The sequence below is a fragment of the Mandrillus leucophaeus genome, unplaced genomic scaffold, assembly GCF_000951045.1.
Source record: "Mandrillus leucophaeus isolate KB7577 unplaced genomic scaffold, Mleu.le_1.0 Scaffold641, whole genome shotgun sequence".
Taxonomy (NCBI): Eukaryota; Metazoa; Chordata; class Mammalia; order Primates; family Cercopithecidae; genus Mandrillus; species Mandrillus leucophaeus.
In genome coordinates this window covers 599,452-612,132 of record NW_012106931.1, presented here as the reverse complement: position 1 = coordinate 612,132, position 12,681 = coordinate 599,452, and the positions used below count along the sequence as shown (strand labels likewise).

At 41.1% G+C, this 12,681-nt stretch overlaps 1 protein-coding gene across 3 annotated transcripts in view; it reads right to left on the bottom strand.

Annotated features, from left to right (window-relative positions):
• Positions 1-9,275, bottom strand: part of EXD2 (exonuclease 3'-5' domain containing 2) — a 59,282-nt gene extending 50,007 nt beyond the window's left edge. Inside the window, exon 1 of one of the 3 annotated variants that reach the window (XM_012000885.1) lies at positions 9,086-9,275. The gene's annotated coding sequence lies outside the window, so the exon portion shown is untranslated. Of the gene's footprint in view, positions 1-8,639; positions 8,914-9,085 lie in introns of those variants that run through there. The other 2 variants (XM_012000888.1, XM_012000886.1) reach the window with 2 other exon arrangements.
• Positions 9,276-12,681: the final 3,406 nt, after the last annotated feature.

Here is a 12,681-nt window from a genome sequence, read left to right as displayed (position 1 = left end):
TGAACTCCTGACCTCAGGTGATCCACCCGCCTCGGCCTCCCAAAGTGCTGGGATTACAGGCGTGAGCCACCACGCCCAGCCCCATACTGATTTTTATGGTGACTTCTTTACTGTGGTAAAATATATATAACATAACATTTACCATTTTAGCCTTTTTTCTTTTTTTTGAGACAAAGTCTTGCTCTATTGCAGAGGCTAGAGTGCAGTGGCATGATCTTGGCTCACTGCAACCTCCACCTCCTGAGCTCAAGCCATCGTCCTATCTCAGCCTCCCAAGTAGCTGTGACTACAGGTACTCCCCACGATGCCTGGGTAATTTTTTTTTTTTTTTGGTATTATTTTTGTAGAGATGGGGTTTCGCAATGTTGCCCAGGTTGGTCTCGAACTGATGAGCTCAAGCGATCCTCTAGACTTGGCCTCCCAAAGTGCTGGGATTACAGGCCTGAGCCACCACGGCTGGCCCATTTTAGCCATTTTTAAGTGTACAATTCAATAAGTATGTGCACACTGCTGTGCAACCATCACCATCGCCCATTTCCAGAACAACTTCATCCTTGCAAACAGAAACTGTCATTCAACAAGAATTCCCATTCTCTTCTTCTTCTAACCCCTGATAAGCCCTATTATACTTTCTACCTCTATAAATTCCATATTGATTTTTTAATATTTATGTTGAAAAGAGCACTTTGGGAGGTTGAGGCAGGCGGATCACGAGGTCAGGAGATTGAGACCATCCTGGCTAACACGGTGAAACCCCGTCTCTACAAAACAAAATACAAAAAATTAGCCGGGTGTGGTTAGCCGGGTCCCTGTAGTCCCAGCTACTCAGGAGGCTGAGGCAGCAGAACGGCGTGAACCCGGGAGGTGGAGCTTGTAGTGAGCCAAGATCGCGCCACTGCACTGCAGCCTGGGCGACAGAGTGAGACTCAGTCTCAAAAAAAAAAAAAAAAAAAAATTGTATGTTGAAATAATGTTTGGAATATACTGGGTTAAATATAGTCATGGGCTACATAACAATGTTTTGGTCAACAACAGACCACACATACAACAGTTCTACAAAATTATAAGATTACAATGGAGCAGAAAAATTCCTATTGCCTAGTGACATCATAGCCATCTAACCATCCTAACGTTGCTGTACAATGCATTACTCACAAATGTGTGTAATTATGCTGGAGTTAACGAACCTACAGCACAGCCAGTCGTATAAATGTACAGCACATGCAATTATGTATAGTACATACTTGATAATGACAATAAATGACTATGTTACTGGTTTATGTATTTACCATATGTTTTATTTTACAGTTTACTCCTTCTACTTATAAAAAAAAAAAATAACTGTAAAGCAACCTCAGGCAGGTCCTTCAGAAGTTATTCCAGAAGGCACTGTTATCATAGATGACAGCTCCATGCCTGTTATTGCCCCTGAAGACTTTCCAGTGGGACAACATGTGGAGGTGGAAGACAGTGATATTGATGATCCTGACTCTGTGTATGTCTAAGCTAACATGAATGTGTGTGTTTGTGTCTTAGTTTTTAACAAAAAATTTTAAAAAGTTTTAAAAAAAACAATTAAGTTGAAAAGAGCTTATAAAATAAAGAGATAAACATTTTTCTACAGCTATACAACATATTTGTGTCTTAAGCTGAGTGTTATTACAAGTCAAAAAGTTAAAATAATTTAAAAGTTTAAAGTAAAAAAGTTACAGCAAACTAAGGTTAATTTATTACTGTAAAAAAATTTTTAAATAAATTGAGTGTAGCCTAAATACATAGTGTTTATAAGATCTAAAATAGTGTACAGTCATGTCCTAGGCCTTCACATTCACCCACCACTCACTCACAGGTTCACCCAGAGCAACTTCCAGTCCTGCAAGCTCCATGCATGATAGATACACTACATAAGTGTAACACTGTTTATCTTTTCTTGAGAGGGAGTCTGGCTCTATTGCCAAGGCTGGTATGCAGTAGCGTGATCTCAGCTCACTGCAAACTCTGCCTCCCAGGTGCAAGAGATTCTCCTGCCTCGGCCTCCCGAGTAGCCAGGGCTACAGGTGTATGCCACCACACAAGGCTATTTTTTTTATTTTTAGTAGAGATAGGGTTTCACCATGTTGGCCAGGCTGGTCTTACTCCTGACCTCAGGTGATCTGCCCGCCTCGGCCTCCCAAAATACTGGGATTACAGGCGTGAGTCACCATGCCTGGCCCACTGTTTATCTTTTATACCACATTTGTACTATACTTTTATGCTTAGATATGTTTAGACACACAAATACAGGGTCCTGTAGGGTAATGCATGGCCCCCTCATGACTTGTCCTGTATCTACTCATTCTAGGATCGTCTCTGTTTCCTTACTTGCACATTATATTCTAGCACAGTAGTGTCCATTAGAAGTAGAATGTGAGCCCCAATTTAAAATTTTCTAGTAGCCACATTAAAGATATAAAAAGAAACAAGGTGAACTATAGTAATGGCATCACTTAGTGAGAATCTGTTCTGCGAAAGACCTTTAGAAGATTCATAAAGCTGAGAGGCAAAGAATACTCGAATTATGGCAGAGGAAACCAGAATAAAAAGAGCCACGGTTCCTAAACAGAATGGCTGCATCACAACCACCTGGAAAAACAACAAAGTCATCAACCAACTTTTAGAAATTATAAGATAATTCAGAAAGTCTGATGAGTATAAACTCAATAGCTTTCCAAACCTATTATAAAAATGTGAAAAAAGAAATCTCATTCATAATAGCAATATACCTGTACACTACTTTAAAACTACATTAAAAAAACCACATATACACATACACAAGTCTAGGAATAAATTCAACAGGAAATGCGTCAGATCAATACAAAGAGAAACAGAAAACTTTAGTGAAGATCTAGAAGACCAGAAGAGTGGAGATGTATGATAGCAGCTGTCATGTGCCAGGTACTTTACATGTACATATATACTCATGTTAAAGTATTCATTTAATCCTTTCAATAACCCTATGTGGGAGGTACTATAATTATCCTATTTTTGATAAGCAGACAAGATTGTTTTACAGAAATACTCAAAATAATATGTAAATTCAATACAAACTTCATTATTAAAAACTTTTTAAAGAATGAATTGACTGTGTGCAGATGAGAAAAATGGATGCAGCAACATGGATCAGGATCATGGATTGTGGATCATGGATCATGGATTGTGGAGGCCACAACCCTGAGTGAATTAATACAGGAACAGAAAACCAAATACTACATGTTCTCACTCATAAGTGCAGCTAAACACCCAGTACACATGGACATAAAGACGGGAACAACAGACACTGGGGACTACTAGAGAGGAGGGGAAGACAGGGAAGGGGGCTGCAGGCTGAAAAACTACCTATGCTCAGTACCCGAGTGAAGGACTCATCCATACCCCAAACCCCAGCAAAACACAATATACCCATGTAACAAACCTGCACATGTATCCCCTGAATTTAAAATAAAAGTTGAAATTATATATATATAAAAAAAGAATGAATTGACCATTGAGAAAGTGAAAAGACAACCCACAGAATGGGAAAAAAATATTTACAAATCATATTATCTTGGAAGAGTGTGTATCTAGAATATATAAAAATCTCTTACAACCAAATAATAAAAAGACAAACCAATTTAAAAACTGGCTAAGGATCTAAATAGGTATTTCTGTTCTTCAATTCATTTTTTAATATGTTTTTTAGAGACAAGATCTGGCTCTGTTGCCCAGGCTGCAGTGCAGTGGTGCAATCATAGCTCACAACAGCCTCAAACTCCTGGGTTCAAGTGATCCTTCTGCCTCAGCCTCTTGACTACAGGTGTGCTAACTGAAGAGACATGTCCAGCTAACTGAACAGACATTTCCTGATAGAGGGTATACAAATGGCCAATAAGCACTTGAAAAGATGTTCAATATCATGAGCTGTTAGGAAAATGCAAATCCAAACCACAATCAGATACCACTTTACACCCAGTAGGATGATTCTATTAAAAAAAAACAAATAAGGCCAGGTATGGTGGTGCACACCTGTAATTCCAGCACTTTGAGAGACCAAGGTGGGAGGATCACTTGAGGCCAGGAGTTTGAGACCAGCCTGGGCAACATAGTGAGACCCTGCCTTTACAAATAAAAACAAACAAAAAAAATTAATTCGCCAGGAGTGGTAATGTGCCTATAGATTTAGCCACTTGGGAGGCTGAGGCAAGAGGACTGCTTGAGCTCAGGAGTTTGAGGCTGCAGGAAGCTTTGATCACTCCACTGTACTCCAGCCTGGTCAACAGAGTAAGACCCTGTCTCTCAAAAAAAAAAAAAAAAAAAAAAAAAAGTGCTGGCAATAATGTGGAGAAATTAGAAATCTCATGCATTATTGGTGGGAATGTCAAATGGTACAGCTGCTCTGGAACACAGTCTGGCAGTTATATGACCTAGCAATTCCACTGGCAGGTATATACCCAAGGGAAATGAAAACATATGCCCGTACTAAAGTCCATAGCTATTCATAACAGCCCAAAAGTGGAAACACCCCAAATGTCAATTAGTTGAACAGATAAATAAAACGTAGCATATCCGTATGTTATGAGTTGAATTATATTCCCCAAAAAGATATGTTGAAGGTCTAACTTCCAATACCTGTGAATGTGACCTTATTTGGAAATAGAGTCTTCAAAGAAGTAATCAAGTTAACATGAAGTCATACTGAAGTAGGGTGGGCCTTTAATCAAATACGACTGGTGTCCTTACAGGAGGAGGAGAAGAAACAGGTTTACATTGAGCAAATCCAATATGCAGACAGACACACAGGGAAGGTGACCATTTGAAGACAGAGGCAGAGACTGGAGTTATGCAACTGCAAACCAAGAAATGTCAAGGATTGCCAACAACCACCAAACACTAGGAAGAGGCAAGGTAGGATTCTCCCCTAGAGCCTTCAGGAAGAGCATGACCCTTCCTGACACCTTAATTTTGGACTTCTAGCTTCCTTAACTGCAAGAGAATAAACTTCTGTTGTTTTAAGCCACCAGTTTGTGTTACTTTGACCGCAGCCCTACAAAACAAATATACCATAGGATGAAATTTCATTCAGTAATAAAAAGGAATGAATACTGAAACATGCTATAGAATGGAAAAATCTTGAGTACATTATCCTAAGTTAAAGCAGCCAGTCACAAAAGACTACAAATTGTATGATTCCATTTACACAAGACACCCAGATCTAGAAAGACAGAAATATTAGTGGTTGCTTAGGGCTGGGGTCTTACTGGAGTCAGGGATAGGGAGTGACTGCTAATGGGTATGGGTTTATTTTGGGGGTGATAAAAATGTTGTAAAATTAGACTATGGTGATATTTGCACAACTCTATGAATATACTAAAATCCTCAAATTGTACACTTTGAATAATGAATTATATGGTGTGTGAATTACATCTCAATAAAGCCATTAAAAAAAGATTTGGGGCCAGGTGTGGTGATTCACGCCTGTAATCCCAGCATTTTGGAAGGCCAAGGTGGGCGTGTCACTTGAACCCAGGAGTTCAAGACGAACCTGGGCAACATGGTGAAACCTCATCTCTATAAGTAATACAAAAATTAGCCAGGTGTGGTGGTGCACACCTGTAGTCCCAGCTACTTGGGGGGCTGAGGCAGGAGGATCACTTGAGCCCAGGAGGTCAAGGCTGCCATTGCACTCCAGCTGGGTGACGAAGTGAGATCTCATCTCTCTCTTTTTTTTTTTTTTTGAGATGGAGTCTCACTCTGTTGCCCAGGCTGGAAGGCAGTGGTGCAATTTCAGCTAACTGCAACCTCCGCCTCCTGGGTTCAAGTGATTTTCCTGCCTCAGCCTCCTGAGTAGCTGGGATTACAGGCGCACGCCACCATGCCCGGCTAATTTTTGTATTTTTAGTAGAGATGGGGTTTCACCATGTTGGTCAGGCTGGTCTCAAACTTCTGACCTGGTGATCCACCTGCGTCGGCCACCCAAAGTGCTGGGACTACAGGCGTGAGCCACTGTGCCCAGCTCCCCAACTCTTAAAAGAAAAAAAAATTGACAAGCTGACTCTAAAATTAATCTGGAAAATAAACTAATAATAACCAAAAATATTGTTTTTTAAATGAGAGGACACGAGCTGATATAGTATATGACTTCCAATAAAATAATAATCATGATGGAGTATTTACCCTATTAGATGTCAACATATAACATACAGTTTAATACAGGACGTTGTGGTATTGGTCCAGCAAATAGAAAAGTATACCATAGAACAGAAGACAGTCTAGAAACAGACCCTGTACGATAAATGAGTACATGTGGCCAGGTGAGGTGGCTCCTGTCTGTAATCCCAGAACTTTGGGAGGCTGAGGTGGGAGAATCTCCTGAGGCCAGGAGTTTGAGACCAGCCTGAGCAACATAGCAAGACCTCATCTCTATCTCTACAAATAAAAATTTAAAAGAAAAAAAAGAAATTAGTACATGGTAAGTGTGGCATTTCAGATCAATGGCTCAAGAATGGACTGACTATTCGAGGTGACAGTGCTTGGAAAACAACAATTATACATGCACAATTCCAGAGGAATTAAAGGAAAAAAACTATTCCCACAAGAAGAACTTCTAGGAGAAAACAGAGCTTTAGGAGAAAACCCTCCTCTCTCTAAAAGTAGAGGAGGACTTTTCAACTTCAGCACAATTGACATTTTTAGCTGGTGAAATTCTTTGTTGTGGGAAGCTTTCCCATGTGCTATAGGATGTTTTCCATGCACTGTAGGATGTTTAGCAGCACCCCTCACTTTTACTCACTAGATAACCAATAGCAGCACCATCCTAGTGGAACAAACAAAAAACATCTACAGACATTGCCAAATAACCCTGAGAGCAAAAATCTTTGCCATTTAAGGACCACTCAGATTGGGAATGATAGCCACAAAATACAAACACACACAGAACAGACTGATAAATTAAAACCTAAAATTTTAAACTTTGTTTCAACAAAGATGCCATATAGTTAAAAGACAAGCAACAACTTAAAAAAGCAATAAGCAGGGAGTAAATATTATAAACATATATAAATAACAAAAGATCAAAATCCAGAACATATAAAATACTACTATAAATCAGTAAGGAAAAGACAATCCAATAGAAAGAGATGTTTCTCAAAAGAGGAAACACAAATGGCCGACAATCATGAAGATGTTCAATCTCAACAGTAATCAGGGGAATGCAAATTAAAACAGCAATGAGAAATCACTTTTCCATCCATCAGATTGGCAAAAATAAAAAAGATTGATACCATTAAATGTTCGAAAGAGCATGGGGGGCTGGGCACGGTGTCTCACACCTGTAATCCCAACACTTTGGGAGGCCGAGGCGGGTGGATCACTCGAGGTCAGGAGTTCGAGACCAGCCTGGTCAACATGGTGAAACCCCATCTCTACTAAAAATACAAAAATTAACCGGGTGTGGGAGCAGGTGCCTGTAATCTCAGCTACTCGGGAGGCTGAGGCAGGAGAATCGCTTGAACCTGGGAGGCAGAGGCTGCAGCGAGCCGAGATCACGCCACTGCACTCCAACCTAGGCAATAGAGCAAGACTCTGTATCAAAAAAGGGAGAGAGCACGGAGGAAATTATTATACACCGTGGGTAGCAGTTTGGCATTCCTAAATCCCCATACTCTCCCATCCAGCAATTCCACCTGCGGGTACCCATCTTTGAGAAATGCTCACATGGGCACATAGAGGTGTGTGGGAAGGATGTTCTCCGCCACACTGCGTCTGACAAGGAAAAACTGGAAACAATCTATGGAATCTTACATAACCATGGAATTTACAGAGCAAGTAGAAAGAATAGGTAGATCTCTACATACTGACAAAAAATTCCAAGACCCGTTTTTAAGCATAAAACGTCAAGTTATGTAATGCATAAAACATACATATTTGTAAAAGTTTAAGGCGAAATCTTACAAACATATATCATAACGTGCACACACTTGTCAAATAAATGCAAAGAAAAATACACACAAACTGACAACAGTTCTTATTTTGTGAGAAAGGGACTGGTAAAGAAGAAAGGGAGGAGACGGAAAAAAAAATCAAAGAGGATCTGTCTTCCACACTCCCCACCCTCACCACCAAGGAGAACATAAAGCTAAGAAAGATTTGTCTTGTTTAAAATTGTTACATAATTTTGTTACAAGACTTTATGCACAGACTATAACTAGAATATTTTTAAAATACATTTTTAAAACAAGCTCAACTTTACCAAATTTAATCCATCTTCCTCCCTGCGCCCCGACCCGCACTTTCTAATTCCTATGACTAACAAAACCTTTCAATTCCTTCTATCCTTGTAACAGAACTAAAAAAAAAAGTATAATTTCAATTTTGTGTTTTTGACGAGAGGGTATATAAAGGAGTTTGAATGTTGTAATCATATCAAAAGCCTATCAAAAGCTTATCGAGGGATGGGTTTGTTTGTATTTTAAGGAGCAGGTGTCAATTTTATAATAAGTATTGATTAAGGTTCTTAGTTTTGATCCATCCCAGGGATGTGAAAAACCAAAGAGGTGGCTCCCGGCAAGACCCAGAGCAGGGTGTGGTCTGAGAGGACAGGGATGGTAGCGGGGGTGGCGGCTCACACGCATCCAGGGGAGAAAACAGTAGCAGTGGCCGCGTCGAACTCGCAGCGCCCGAGGAGCTACCAGGTGCCGCGGGCGGGGCCTCCTTTTTAGCTGATTGGGACACGCAGCCTCGAAGGTCTAGTAAGGGCTCCCAGAGAGAGGGTAAGGGGGTCGGAAGGAGAGGCCCGAGGAGAGCGTGGGAGGACGTGGGCAGGCGTGAGGCCCTCCTTGCGCACTTGGGTGCTGAACCGCCCCGCCGTGGGCGACGGGGGCGAGGGGGCCACGCTGAGGGGCGGGGAGAGGGGCAGGGCCAACTCGCTCCGGGACAGCGGGGTCCCCGCAATGTCACCCCCGTACACGGTAATATCCCCCGCCCCACGACCCCTCTTGGTCTGCACTGAAAGCCCCTCTGCCCCGCGCACAATCCCGGTGCAAGGCCTCGCCGGCCTCTGAGCCTCACTTACCTGCTGTCTCGGACTGGGCCGCACACCTGCAGCGGGCTCACGGTAAAGTGCTGGAACCTGTGCGGCCGCCGGCGCGCACCCACCCGGATTCACTAGGGCCGTAACCACTTCCGTTCCTGCGGCAGGCCTGGAGGACGTAATCCCAACTGGGGTCTGGGAACGGGCAACGCCATCTTGTACGGAAGCTCCTGGGGCAGGTGATGCCTACCCAGTCTGTCTCCTCTGTTGAACAAAGAATCTGTTAAAATTGGAAGGGCTTAACGTCTTCAGAAAAGTGACGCATTTGTTTCTGGGATGGTATGTTTGTGTTTTGGTTTTGGCTTTGTGTTTTGGGTTTTGGTTTTGGTTTTGGCTGAACTCTCACAAATGTAATATGGGACATCGAATTTTCTTTCTTTAGTATCGTGTGTACTGTTTTTCTGTTAAACAATAACAGTAAATAGAAGGAAAGACAGTGTATTTAAATAATGTAGTCTTCATTAGCAGTGCACATTATCCTATAGCCGCTATAATAATTTTATGCACCTTTTTTTTTTTGGTGGAGACTGGCTCCCTACGTTGCCTAGGCTGGTCTCGAACTCCTGGGCTCAATCGATCCTCACAGCTCAGCCTCCCAAAGTGCTGGGCTTACAGGCGTGAATGCCCAACCTATGCCATCTTTTATAGCGATAATCACAATATCTTCTGTTTATATATTAAATCGTTCATCCAATTAGTCTTCATTAGCAATTATATGTGAGGCAGTTAATGTGTGCTACATGCATGTTTCTCCTTTCTCATGGAATGTGTAAAACAGAAGGAGAAATGAGATGTGCATAAATAACCAATATAAGGTGTAATAATAGCTACCATTTGTTGACTTTGTGCTCACCTGTTGCTAGGAGCTTTGCAAAGCATTTTACTTATTTTTTCTCTTTTAATCCCCATAACAACCCTATGAGGCAGTACTATTATTAGTGCCATTTTACATAAAATGGAAAAAGGTTAAATAACTTCTTCAAGGTAATTCAGCAAGTAAGCACTGGAGTTAGGAATCAAACCTCATACGTCTGATTGCAAAGCATGTGGCCCCATCCTTTATACTACATTGTCTTCAATACAGAGGCAAATATTTTAAATTTCACTGAAGGAGTATCGTTGGGGGAAATTTCCAGCTATTATAGGTGATTAACTCCCTGAATTTTTATCTGTCCATCTTGAAACCCTTAAAAAACAAAGGATAAAGAGGAAATGCAAATTAAAACCACAATGAGATATAGCTAAATGAAAACCATAGAAAATATCAAGTATTGGCAAGATTGTGGAGCAACCACAGCTCTTATATGCTCCTGAAGGGAGCATAAATTGATGCAATCACTTTGTTAAACTGTTTGGCGGTATCAACTGAAGTTGAATACATGAAAAAGCCTTTGTTCCAACAATTTCACCCCTAGGTGGGGCATAGTGGCTCAACGTGTAATCCCAGCACTTCAGGGATTTTCACTGTGTTGCCCAGGCTGGTCTTGAACTCCTGGCCTCAAGAGATCCTCCCACCTTGGCCTCCCAAAGTGCTGGGCATCATGGTGCACACCTGTAGTCCCAGCTACTCCAGAGGCATAGGCAGAAGGACCTCTTGATCCCTGGAGTTTGAGACTGCAGTGAGTTGTAATTGCACCACTGCAGTCCAGCATAGGTGACAGAGCTAGACCCTGTCTCAAAATCAAAAACAACAAAAAAACAATTTTACTCCTAGTTATAAATATGAAACTGAAATGTCTGCATATATTCACCAAAAGGACATGTACATAAAAAAGCTCATACCCATACTTTCAACAGCCCCAAACTGGAAACTACCCAAATATCCCTGCTGTTAGAAGTCACTGTATATAGTGATTCATCTTAGGGTAGTAATAACTGGAAGGGAACGTGAGGAGGCTCACAAAGTGCTGATAATGTTCTATTTCTTAATCTGAGTGCAGCTTTACATGTGTGTTCAGGTTATATTTGTGAGCACTTTTCTGGTTTCATATATACTTCGATAAAAGTGTTTTTTTAAAATGATAGTAAAGGAGTGAAAAGTTTGTTAACCCAAAGAAGAAAGAACAGGAAAGGACATAATACCAAACTAAAAAAAAAGATACAATTTTAAAAGATAGAAATTAGATTAGAATGGCAGATACAGTGTATGCTTGTATCAAAATATCTCATGTACCCCATAAATCTATACATCTGTGTGCCCACAAAAATTAAAAATTAAAAACAAAAAGAATAGCAGAGTGTTGACATTTGGAGGATTTCATAAAGAACTGTCTGGGTTCACAAGCAATCACTCTACATTAAGGCCCAGTCAACAAGACTCCTCTGTGCATACAGAACTTCTAATCAGCTTTTAAAATACAGTTTCTCACTTTTAAATATGAGAAGACGTCCAAGAATCACCAGTCATTATGGGAATGTCTCTGACATAATTAATTAACCTTTTCTAAGAACCATGTGTAGAACTATGTATAGAACCCTCCGTTCTTGAGGAAGACAAAGAAAAGAACTATCTACCCAACGATTTGAGAACACAAATTGTTCTCAAATATACTTTTCACATATTCAGGGAAGATTTAAGAAAATTAATTTTGATTTAGGCCATTGATTATCTAACAGGTTGCTATTTTTAAAATCAAATAAAAATTTTAAAAACATTTTAGGTTATTGAGCACTTTTTACAAATTGTAAAAAATTGCTATCATATAGCTCACATTCTCTGGCTACATTGCAATTAAGTTAGAAATCAATAATGAGGCTGAGTGCAGTGTCTCATGCCTGTAACCCCAGCACTTTGGGAGGCCGAGGCGGGTGGATCACCTGAGGTAAGGAGTTCAAGACCAGCCTGGCCAACATGGTGAAACCCTGTTTCTACAAAAAATACAAAAATTAGCCAGGCACAGTGGCCAGTGCCTGTAATCCCAGCTACTTGGGAGGCTGAGGCAGGAGAACTGCTTGAACTTGGGAGGCGGAGGTTGCAGTAAGCCAAGATCATGTCACTGCATTCCAGCATGGGTAACAGAGTGAGACTCTCAAAAAAGAGAGAGAGAGAGAGAGGGAGAAGAAGAGGGAGACGGAGAAGGGTAGGGGAGGGGAGGGGAGGGGAGGAAAAGAAAAGAAAAGATTATTTTTAAAACTCCACGTACTTGGAAATTATGCCTGTAATCCCAGCACTTTGGGAGGCTTAGGCATGTGGATCACTTGAGCCCAGGAGTTTGAGACCACCCTGGGCAACATGGTAAAACTCCATCGCTACCCAAAATACAAAAATTAGCTGGGCATGGTGGCACACACCTGTGATCCCAGCTACTCGGGAGGTAGATGTGGGAGGATCGCTTGAGCCTCGGGGGTGGAGGTTAAAGAATGACTAAAATGCAAAACACTGCCTACACCAAATTCTGCCAAGGATGTGGAGCAACAGGAACTCTCATTCACTGCTGTTGGGAATACAAAATGGTATAGCCACTTCTGAAGACAGTTTGGTAGTTTCCTATAAAGGTAAAGATAGTCTCAGCATGCAATCCAGCAGTCACACCTTTGGGTATTTACCGAAATGAGTTGAAAACTTAGGACTACACATA